Genomic DNA, 12,855 nt, shown 5'->3' on the forward strand with positions numbered 1-12,855 from the left:
TTGGGTGTATTGCATCAGGCCCCATCGACTTATTTGTCTTTACTTTTGACATTTGAAATAGAAACTCTTCCTCTGTAAACTCACATGTAACAAATGACTCACTTGTCCTTTCTTAACTGAAGCCCCCTTCCTTCATTTTCATCTGTAAATACTGACCAAAAATATTAATTGAGGCAATCAGCTAGACTTTTATCCTCTTCTACATACATTCCTTCTTTTGTTTTTAATCTAACTAATACTTGTTTTATTTTCCTTTTCTCGCTTATGTATCTAAAAAAATGATGTATCCCCCTTTTTTACTGACTGAACTATTTTCTCTTCTGTGTGTGCTTTGGAGGCTCTTATACCTTGCTTAGCCTCTTTCTGCCTAATCTTATAGATCTGTCTGTCTTCCTCACTCTGTTTTTTTTTAATAATTACTAATTTTTTTTGCTTTTACTGACAAGCCTAATGCAATTTGTTGTTGCCTTCAGCAGTGCAACTTTTAAATAATCTAATTTCTCCTGGACTCCATTTAAACTGCTCCAGTCTGACAAGGACTCCTTTACGCATATTCTAAATTTAGAAAGTCTGTTTTCCTAAAGTCTAAAACTTTTGTTTTTGTGTGGTGTGACTCAGTCACTGTTCTTATATTAAACCACACTGACTGATGATCATCTAATACCAAATCTCCATTTGTAAACACTAAATCTAGTATGGCCTCCTTATGAGTTGGTTCTTCAACTCAATTCTGTAATGTCAACTTTGCTTTCAGTTTGGGCTACAGGTTTATTTACTAAAGTAAGAATTTAAATAATTCTAGAATGCCAGCTTTGCTTTCAGTTTGGTCTACAGCGACCTTACATTTGAAATTCACTTTGAATTCTTACACTAGTATACAAAATTACATGATCCAAATGCATTAAACTAACCTGTAATCTATGATTGGTCAAAATGCAAACCCATAGTTAACATATTGCATGTTAAATATTAGAGCCTTAAATATCTTGCTATGTTAAACAAGTTGAACATATTAACTATGTCTACTGAATTCTCCTAAGAAATCAACCTTAGCAGATATTTGTATAATTTTATTGTTCCTACTGTATAAAATGTTTTCTACTTCTATAGGTGAAATACCATTTTTTTTTTCAAATATCAATGGATCATCTCTTGCCCTTTGTTTCAACCTGTTGCCAAACAGTTATTTGCATTGGTTATGTAATAGTTCCATAATGTCATTATATCCCTTCTAAATCACTGTTCATTTCTAAAGTAGCAAATGCAACTTTGTTCTTGTTTTTTCAAAACTACAGTCTTCCATTCCCCATATAAATTTTGCCTCTGTGCATTGTAAGATTGAATATAGAATATAGAAGCACTGCTTCTATTTAAGTAAGAAATATTTTTTTCACAGGTTTTAGCAATGCTATAATATATGCTATATGAAAGTCAGGGCAGATAACATAATTAGGCACATAGAGCAATAGTAATGCTTGTGTTAAAGTTTTAAAAACTATTGTATATGAAATCTATTTTTACTGTTCTGGATAATTACTGTTCTCTTCTGTAAAACTGTAGTCGTGGCAGAACTTCAATGAAAGTAATTGATGTGATTTCCCTTTTTATAATACTGTAAAGTGCTGCGTAATATGGTGCAATATAAAATGTCAAAAATAATAATGATAATAATAATATTACCGTTTTAGACTCACTGGAAACATAGTAGAAGAGAACTAGCTAGTACATTTATTGCATTATATTACTACTAGCCATCATTCAATGAAAGCCAAACTGAAACATATTAAAGTGTCATTATGGAAAGACCACACCTGTAGAATTACTGTGGATAAACAAAGTAACAGTTTGGGAAGATGACAATATATAATTGCTAATTGTAGGTTATCAGGGGTATAGTAAGCATTTGAAAGGTCAAGGGACTAATACCAAAATCCCTTTCTAGAAAATTGATGTCATCCACTTATTCCTACATAGCCCAGTTGAATAATTTAAGGATATTTCAATTAATGATTAAATTACACAGTGGATGAATTTATATTTTTAAAGGATCAAATGTGACATTTTCATTCATTGCAATCTGGTCCTTAAAGACTTTGTAACCAGCATGCAATTTAATTTGAATTTAGCTACGGCAGCTCTATGCCACTCTGCAGTAAAAAAACGATTGAAGGAAAAATTGTTAAAGGAACCCTATAGGTACCCAGACCACTTCAGCTCATTGAAGTGGCTTAGGTGCACTGTCCCTTTTGCCTTAGTGCTGCAATGTTAAACATTGCAGTTCCCCGCCAGTCGGCACAGGCTGCTTATTAGTCATGCCCTCACCTGTGGCATGGTAGGTGGGCATAAAGAAGTTTTAAAACCTCCATCATACTAATATGGTCTTATTGACTCCAAAAGGATTTTTTTTTTTTTAATCTATTTATCCGCTGTCTGCTAGGGCTGACAGGGGACAAATAGCCAGAAAATGATTTTATGTGCCTGATGGAATTAAATGACAGAAGATATAAGATATAGGCTTCCAATTCGATATTCAAACCAATATTCATTGACAGCTGTAATTTAATTGCTCTGAACAGTTAAATAGCTTATTGTGAGCTGAAAAACTGCTAAAACACTGATAAGCTTAGTCTAATTGTGTCCATTGTTTGATTGGACCAGTGGGATCATTTCATATTTAGAGGGGCTGCTCTGATTTTTTTAAAAATAGGATTGGAATAGTTAAATATAAAATACCTTTTCAAGCATTAATAAAGGCAATGGGTTCTTAATGTAACGCTGCAAATCTCTATATTTTAAACAAAATATTATTACTTCCTTAAAATATGTAGCTCTTTAAAAATTCTTCTTCCTTTTACTTTTCAGTGCACTATTAGTACAATGGAGTGTGTGGAGATATCTACATTTTAACAATTACACCTTTCCATAATTCAAAATGGCAGTGGAGGTGTCCCAGTTCTACATACAACTTTAACACAGCGTTATGGTTTTACTGACGCAAAACTACCAAGTATGTTGCCAACTTTCTATCTATATAACTCATCTATCACATGCATATTCTGATCTGTAAGACCTTAATATATCACCTGGAAAAACTTGTCTGAGGGAAGCATAATAATACTCGAGGTACTGTTTGGGTATATTGACTAGGAAATGATTTTGTCTGGAGATATCTTTCAAATAATGTGTAAAAATATTTATAAATTATTGAGTACCAATAACACTAATTCAGAATAGGAAGATTTACACCGTAATAAACAATTGTACTTTTTGAAATACCTCAGGATATGATTTCCTAAACTGAAACTGGTGAAATCTGGGAAGAATCCCTCTTTTTTTGTACTTCATTTGCGGATAATTATGCTGCCTGAAGCTACCTCATTTGAGCACGAACGTTGCACGTCTTACTAAAAAAATCCAATCTACCACAATGACCTGAACCTTTCTTTCTTTTTTTTAATTCATCAAATGATGAAGGACTACAATGGCAATCATGGAATCTAGCATGAAATGGAACATAGTTTGATTTTAGAATGGCATGTACATTTAGAGATACATGCCATTAATCTTTGGGGTTCCATTTTTAAGTCTGAATTAAGCAAAATTCCTCAGTCATCACCAATAGTCCTTCTGCTGCCTTCAGTGAGAGGACATATCTTCTGTGAAATCAACAGGGAGAACTCTAACTAAATCCAATTGATCCAGTGAAACACCATGTCCAGTTCAACATTTTTGAAACAGCAACCACTTTAAAAAGGTATGACTCCACTTCCGGATGCAGTTAGCAATTGACAGACATGGAAGACATGATAATACGTGGGTCTGTCTTTTACAGTGTATAGGAACTGATGCGAAGTCAACGGGTGACATTAGAAATCATTCAGATTACTATAGCCATTTTTAAAAGGAATCTTGACATGATAGGTTCCTGTACCTGTCAGAAACATAGTTAGCCATAACACACACTAATCATTAACCCGTAACCAGCAAATAGATTTGATTTTTTTTATTGCAACAAAAACAGAGGGGGTGTTGTCCCACCGGCCCCTATGAACTGTACTAGTCTTTAATTCTCATTATTATTATTATTTTATTATTTATATAGCGCCAGCAAATTCCATAGCGCTGTTCTCATCACCTGTGCCTGCATCTGATTGCCTGGGTCTCAAGCTGCCACTAATAGTGTATGCCATTAGAATAGGTAGATAAATATGTGGGTGTCTCTAAAGATATATGTTGGTTTTTAATGGAACAGGACGCAAAATCCTCAATAGTTTTTTAGCATTACTTTTTTTTTTATCAGGCATAGAACCAATATCAGGCATACAATCAAAATATAATATCGCCTCAAAAAGTGCAGTCTGGTCATAAGTGTGCTATTGGAAGCAGAAGGATGTTATAGGACCAACATATGTTGCAGCGCTGTACAATTATACAGAATAATATAAATCACAGACAAAACAAATGTTATTAAGCAAGAGGTGAAAAAGCTAATTAAAGGGACCTATAACATAGATAAATAAAGCGCTGCTGAATTTGATGGCGCTATATAAATATCATAATAATAATAATAACAGTATTTCCATTGTACACTGTTTAAAGGAGGTAAATTGTGACTTCTTTGATTGTTGTGTGAGTGCCTGATGAGACCACATTCCTTCTGTAAAAATATTTCTTGGAGACTGCTCAGCTAGAGCACCCACAATGATTCTATAATCCACGGTGAACTAGACATTGATTTACCAAACATTGTGCTGAGCCCTGAGGTCTATATGCCCAACAACTTTAAGTGTTATCTCAATATATCTTTTTTTCGCATCCCTTGTTACTTACTGAGTAGTGATCCTTTCTCCCCACTGCTTTACTGCTCCTGCAATGTCAGCGCACTGAGTGATCTATCACAGCATATATACTAGGTATCCAACAACTGTAACAGAGTAGGTTGGACTGGTTTAACAACCTACTCATAACTGTCCAATTCTCTCAACAAAGAAAGGTGTATCATAAATAATTGTGTCAAAACAAGGGAGTGGTGTTATTTTATTATTTTTAGCATGTAGCAATTCATTATATTTAAACGGTTGTAATTGTATATGGATTTACAGCAATAGCAAGGAATTAAGTAATATTACAGTTAGGGAATTTGATTAAGTATTTCCTTATATGAATCTGCACAGTCAGCAATATATATGTAAATATAATATCCTACTTGATATAAATCTAAAGGAAAACTACACACACAAAGAAACAAAAAAACAATCTTTCCATCTTCTTGATTTTAATTGCATGTATATCAGCATTAAAGGCACACTAAAGGTACCCAGATCACTTTATCTCATTGAAGTGGTCTGGGTGCACTGTCCCTGTCCCATTTGCCTGGCATTTTAGAACATTGCAGTTTCAGAGATTATATTGCATAGTTCAAACTGCCTCTAGCGGTTGTTTACCAAACACACACTACAGGTGTTTCCTCCTGTTTAACAGAGTTTAACTCAGTGAAATAATGTTGGACTTCCTCACAATTTGTGTGAGGAAGTCCAACAGCCTCTGAAACTCCATAGGGAAGTACTGATTTAATGCTTTGCTATGGGGAAGCCTAATGTGAGAGTGGCACTCGTCGTGCATGTGCATTAAGTTCCCCTCAGTGCTGACTTTGGAGGAGTCAGTGGGATATCAGAGTCAGTGGGATATCGCCACTGGAATAAGTGGAGTGAAAGAAAGGAACACTTTAATTTAAGATTAATGTAATTTCCATCTGATTAAGTTTCAGTTATAATCAGCAAAAGTTATTTGATTAGAAAATATAGCTGCAGAAAATATAGAAAGTAAGTATCCAATCAGAGCCCAACATTCAAATCGATATCCTGTAACTCACAGGATTCCATCATAGTTTGACTTGCTTGATGGTGTAAGTGTTGCTTGTGATCATTCAAATCGATATCCTGTAACTCCCAGGATTCCATCATAGTTTGACTTGCTTGATGGTGTAAGTGTTGCTTATAAAAATATAATAATGAAGCACTGGAAACTCCCTCTTCATACCCAAGATTTTTTAGATGTGGGACCATGGAAGGCATGTGTTAGACCACTTTCTGGACCTCTAAACACATCTGGACAGTCTTCTTTTGTAAGTACGTTATTACATAGAGGGCTGATTCCTTCATGACTTCATTTCATTTGGTATTCTGGAGATATATTTCCTATCCCCTACTCCTATCTTTCAGGTTTCTGTAGACAAATTTGTTTCATGTTGAAATTCAACAAACCCTGTATTAAAAAAATCAGAATAATGTATTTTCAAATATTAGCATATTAGCACACTATACCACGCTATATGATGCTATATGATGTGCACGTATATATTCAAATAACTTTCTTTTTCTAAAAAGACAGAGTGACTCAAATAACCAGATATGTGATCCTATCAGTTTTCAGATCTCTAAGGTATACTTATGTGTGTGGACAAAAAGAAAAGCCACTGGAATGAAAATCACATAGTAACTGCAGCTAACAAAAGCGGTAGCTGCCAGGCCAACTCACTACAATACACAAAATAATTTCTAGGAGTTCCATATTTTAGGTTTGTATGAGTGTGTAACAGAGTGTATACCAAAACTCACATAACCACTTTCAATAATTGTATAAGCTGTAGAACATGTTTGCGTTATATAACTAATAATAACAATATGTGCATTTAAACGGCAATAAATGTTTTCAAAAACAGCCTTTGTAAATAGGATTCATGTTTTTTGTTCTAAATTATATTATAATTTTAAAAATAACTGTCATTTGGAAGTCAACTAAATCTCTACAGAACAGCACAGCCCATGGCCACACACCCACTAACACCCCTTAAAGGAGCATTACAGTGCCAGGAAAATAAACTCTGCGCGCGTATTCACACAGCCAATATGAAAGCGTTACTCAGTGATTTCCTATGGATGTTCAGCGTCTTCTCCTTGTGATTTTCACAGCAGTGAGAATCGCAGAAGCGCCTCTAGCGGCTGTCAGTGAGACAGTCACTAGAGGCTGGATTAACTCTCTCTAAAACTGCTATGTTTTCAGCTGCAGGGTTAAAATTAGAGAGACCTGGCACCCAGACCACTTCATTGAGCTGAAGTGTTCTGGGTGCCTATAGTGGTCCTTTAAGTTAAAGTGTCCTTCTTTGCAAATTTGAAATGTTAGGTCGTATGCATTGTGTGATAAAGCATATTTCAATAGTAAACCAATAGATTGCTGTGCAGATGGGAAAGAGAAAATATTAAACATACTCTGGGTTATTTACTAAAAGTGTGAAATGTCCTGAAATCAAAAGAAGCCCAAAGAGCATTTTCAACTTTAGGACAAAATAGTACATTTGTAAGAATTCCCCAGGTCATCTGCATTTTCCATTCTGCTATTTTGGTCAAAATGTTTTAATTTAATTAAAATTCACTCTGAATTCTCAGCAATTCAAACACAAAACACGTCTAACATGATAATATTGTTATTATTATTATTATTATTATTTATAGAGCGCCATCAAATTCTGCAGCGCTTCACAATGGGTGGACGAACAGGCATGTAGTTGTAACCAGACAAGTTGGACACATAGGAACAGAGGGGTTGAGGGCCCAGCTCAATGAGCTTACATGCTAGAGGGAGTGGGGTAAAGTGACACAAAAAGGTAAGGATAGTATTAGACTAGTGACAGTTGCAGAAGAGGAATCAGTCAGGAGCTATTTTATGAAGAAGTGGGTTTTTAACGATTTTTTGAAGGAGTGGAGACTGGGTGAGCATCTAATGGAGGAGGGAAGAGAGCTCCACAGGAACGGTGCAGCCCTGGAGAAATCTTGAAGGCGAACATCAGAGGTGGGAGTACGGACAGAAGATAGACGTAAGTCTTCAGCAGATCGTAAGGGCCTAGACGGGACATACTTGTGTATAAGGGAGGATAAATAGGTGGGAGCAGCATTATGTAGAGATTTGAAAACAAAAAACAGAATTTTAAATTGAGCTCTATATTTTACAGGAAGCCAATGTAGTGACTGACAGAAGGGTGATGCATGGGAGGTGCGGGCGGACAGGAAGATGAGCCTCGCCGGCGCATTCATTATGGACTGTAACGGCGCAAGTTGGGAGCACGTAAGACCACTGAGAAGCGGATTACAGTAGTCAATGTGAGAAAGGACAGTGGAATGGACCAACACCTTAGTTGCATCTGGCGTTAAGTAGGGGCGGATGCGCGCAATGTTTTTGAGATGGAAATGAAATTTGGCGATAGATTGAACATGAGGCTTGAAGGAGAGGTCGGATATGAAAACATATGAAACATAGTCATTTCAAAAATGGGCTGGATTAAGTCAAGGATGCCCTATCTGGTATGATTGATTGATTTATGGATGAATGTTAGAAAATTAGTGCTATGTTATTTAAAATATTGAAAGTATACAGATCCAAAGAGAAGCCAGGCTTGGAGTGCTACATAGAGCAATGAACATACACTGATTAGTCACAACATTAAAACCACTGACCATTAAAGATAATAACATTGATTATATTGTTACAATTACACCTGTCAAGGGGTGGGATATATTGGGCAGCAAGTGAACAGTCATTTCCTGAATTTTAATGTGTTGGAAGCAGGAAAAATGGGCAAGCAAAAAGATCTGCATGACTTTGACAAGGACCAAATAGTGATGGCTAGATGACTGGGTCAGAACATCTAAAAGTCTTATGGGGTGTTTCCAGTATGCAGAACATCTAAAAGTCTTATGGGGTGTTTCCAGTATGCAGTGTTTAGTACCTATCAAAATTGGTGCAAGGAAGGGCAACCAGGGAACCAGCGTCAGGATCATGTGCTCATTGATGCATGTGGGGAGCAAAGGCTAGCCTGTCTGGTCTTATCACACAAAATTGTTCAAAATTTAATGCTGGCCATGACATAAAGGTGATAGAATACACAGCGCATTCTGGTATTCATATGGATGTTACTTTGACACATACATAGAGATTTTTGCAGACCACATACACCTCTTCATGGCAATGGTGCTCCCTGATAGCAGTGGTCTCCTTCAGCAGCATAATGCACCCTGCCACACAGTAAAACTATTTCAGGAATGGTTACCTTGTCTCCAGCACTGGGGGCTGGACTTTACCTGTAGTTGCTCATGTGTATCTAAGCCCACCTGCAGCAGATCATCAATTAGCTGGGTATATAAGCACTGCCTTGCCCTGGGAACTTTGTCAGTTCATTGCCTCTGGTTCACGTTATTGGTTCCTGTTACTGTGTGGCCTGATCGTATGTTCTCCAGATTGATCACAGTTCCTGACCTTGGCTTTTCTCATTGTTTACTCTGACCTCTTGCATCCTCTGATTTCGGCTATACCTTGACTTCTCTTCTGCTTGTGTCCTTGCCTGTCCTGCGATTCAGAGCACTTTACCTGCACAGCCCCCGTGCACAGACTCACAGCCCAGGTGGCTTCTTACCTGGTCACCTTGGTCTGTGTTTATTTGCAAGGGTGAGCATATAACTCTGCACGTTGGACTCCACATCAGGTAAGGTCTTTATATTAAGGAGCACATTGGTAGTTTGGTACTCTACCAGCAGGGTTATTCATTAAAGTTAACATTTAAGGTCAAAATAGTCAAACTTGAAAAGTTCTATATGTTATGCTTTCAGTTTGGCTTTAATATGAAATTCACTTGTAATTGACCTGAATTTTCACTTCAGTAAATAACCACATAACAAACCAACTGTGTATGTGTTCTTTAGAGTTATATGTTATTGTAACGGACCGTTTCACTTACAAGAGGATAAAACCCAGTTTAGGCGATAATCCCCTTTTCTGGAGACAGGCACAGCTACTGCAGAACACCACACTCCCGATCTGGATACGAAATAACACTCCGAACTGGAACAGCTGAACAAGAAAAGCATACAATCGGCTTACACTCTTGGCAGTCAGCTTACAATCCAATCCCCCCCAAGAACGAGACGACACTTCATTTGGAGGGTTAAGCAGGAACTCAAGACTGGGACACCCAGTCTGGCTTTTATTACCAACAAGTACATACAGGACACTCCCAGGGGGAGGATGAAATTAACCAATCACATGGATGTACCTCCCACACATTTCCTCCCCTTAGATTAACACTTAACACAATTATACTGTACACCTTTTTCCCCAATTCCTGGATGTACCCCAAATACATATGCTACACCTCCAAAACAGGTATCCCCTGATAGCCCTTATTCAGGGGGACAACATATGCAAGAATCAGCCCATTCGGATAAATGGTTCAGGAGTTATGGGACTTTAAAGTATTGACCGACCGCATGGGTAAAGTATCCGAAAACAGTTCCATGCATTTTGGCCCTGCGGTCGGTCACAAACAGGTGAATGAAACATACGAATTACTGGTGTTATAGGGACTAAGGGGAGTTCGTATGAATCCCCTAGTTCGTACGTTTCTTTCTACCGAACGGCGGGCCGTTCGGTAGTTTCCCCACGAAATCCTGGAAGTCTGGAGGTCTCAGCGGTGTTTGCCTAGTCGAGTGTCCGATTTCAGTTCCAGACACTCGACGGCAAAACACCGCTGTTCGGTAGTTAAAGATGGCCGCCGCCACGTGTTGGTTTCCTGAATGGCGGCCACCCAGAGGACAAAGACCACACTGCACTGATTGCCAATTACCCGTTTGCAACATTGTTGCAAACGGTAATTGGAGGCACACTTAGTCCTGGGTGGTCTGGTTGTTCGGTAGTTTCCTCAATACAAGGAATGGAGTGATTCTACCGAACAATCAGATGAAGGCTGCATATATATATAACCCAGGTTAACTGCATACATAAATACATATACAATATACAGGCAGTACAATAGGATATGCTTCACAGTCTTAAAGGGACAGTAGTCCCAAAATGTCCATCACTGATTTTAAAGGGCCAGTAGCAGCAATATAAATTAGTACATGCCCAAATATAGTCTTTAAAGCGCAATATGTCCAGGGGCCATAGTCAGCAGGCAGGAGGCTAGCAGCCAGGCTTCTCCAGCCCACAGTGGCGAAGTTGGTTTCGCCACAGTTATGTTGTGTACATTTACACAGTAACCACTCTTAGGGCTGGATTAATATAGGGGCTGATGGAGCTGGAGCTCCAGGCCCATGACCATAGAATGAAAAATATATATATATTTTTTTTTTTTTTTTTTACTTCTCTTAACATCTTAACATGCTCTTGCTTAAGTATGGAATCTTACGAGGGATGTAGGAAAAAAAATTATGTGAACTAGCTGACAATGAAATTAGTTAAGGTAAAGCTGACTTTGTGTACTATGCAAATCTCTTGCTGCTCCAGTCTCTCTAACACTGTATCATGTTCCCTTTCTTCTACACTCACTACATACAACCTTTCTATTTCCCAGATGGTATAACAGAAGTTGCTGCCTGCTGGTAAGTAGAGGAGTGGACAAGTCAGTGCTGGGGGACAGTACTTAGAAAACATGGTGCGAACACATCATTAGAAGAATTTATGCCACGCTCAGGTTGTTGACTGTTATTTTACTGGCACATACAGTATTTGAGGCCGCCTGGCCGGTGACAGTATTGCAGGAATACTGGAAATACATTTTTCTCAGTATAAACTGAGATTGGATTGCAATACTGGCATATGTGGAGAGAGGCAGGGATAGGAATTTACAGCATATCAGTGCCTCTCTACTTACTGATCGGCGAGGGAGGAGCTACACAGCACAGAGTCCAGCCAGCAGCTCACACCCTACAGATCAGGTAAGAGAGGGATGGGGTAGGTGAAACAAGTTGTAGGACAGGCTGCAGATAGACATGGGGACACCAAGACAGTGGAGCAATCAGTCTATACAACAGAATCGACTGTAAGTAGTTTTTTGGTTGATTTTACAAAATGTTCTCTCCTTGTGATTTACATCCTGTGATGTCACATATACATAATTAATTATGCAAATTTGTATGGCTGGTATTTTTTTCCTAGAAAGGTGACAACCCTAGTGCTGTCTGCATAGTATGCCCTTTTCTTGTATTCACACCAGGCTGACCTTCTAGTATCAGAAGAAGCATTGACTATTTTTACATTTTCCATGGCAAAATGTAGTTTGTTTCATAATTTTTTTTTTTTTTTAATTATTTTTTATTTTAACTCAATTTAGGAGTCGAATCAAGTTGAGTCTGGTTAAATTAATGTTTTTAAAATGTAATACAGGTCTTTAAAAGAAGTATAAAAAGTTTCTAAAATGAACAATAATTGTTTTACTTTCTAAAGTATTAATTCACAGGAGCACATATGGGATCCACCTGCTGTACCACACACCAACAACTCCATGTGTTCCAGACATGACAGTAGAATCGTCTTATTCCAGGCTCCCACCAGTAAGTCAAGAGTTGATTGTGGAACATCTGGCACGACCCAGGGACATCTCCATGAGTGAAGGGAACCAAGGTTGTGCAGTCCAAAATGGAGCTATGAGAACTAAAGATGTCGAGGTGTAATAGTGTCCGAGCCATCAGGGAGAAAGGAGGAAATGCATAAAGCCATCTGTTTGTCCATGGTTGGAGGAAGGCATCCGCCAAATCTGGCCTCCAAATGAAGAACACCAGGAGCTGGGAGTTCAATTGAGACACGAAAAGGTTGATATACATCGGAACCCAGAGCATTTGTAGTTGTAGGAAAGTTTCACGGTCCAATCGCTGGTGTCTCTCAGAAGTCAGGAATTCCAATCAGCCACTGTATTGGACAGGCCTGGAATGTATTCTGCATGTACTGATATATTGCAATCCAGACCATATTGCCAAAACTGCTTGGCTTGATCCCTCAGTATGTTGGATCTTGTGCCTCCCAGGTGGT

The 12,855-nt window shown here is 38.0% G+C and overlaps 1 protein-coding gene across 1 annotated transcript in view; it reads right to left on the reverse strand.

Annotated features, from left to right (window-relative positions):
- LOC134607790 (carbonic anhydrase 13-like) overlaps positions 1–4,939 on the reverse strand; it is a 51,180-nt gene extending 46,241 nt beyond the window's left edge. The window contains exon 1 of the mRNA XM_063450344.1: positions 4,831–4,939. The gene's annotated coding sequence lies outside the window, so the exon portion shown is untranslated. The remainder of the gene's footprint in view (positions 1–4,830) is intronic.
- Between the last annotated feature and the right edge of the window lie 7,916 nt (positions 4,940–12,855).

The sequence above is a fragment of the Pelobates fuscus genome, chromosome 4 (genome assembly GCF_036172605.1).
Source record: "Pelobates fuscus isolate aPelFus1 chromosome 4, aPelFus1.pri, whole genome shotgun sequence".
NCBI lineage: Eukaryota > Metazoa > Chordata > Amphibia > Anura > Pelobatidae > Pelobates > Pelobates fuscus.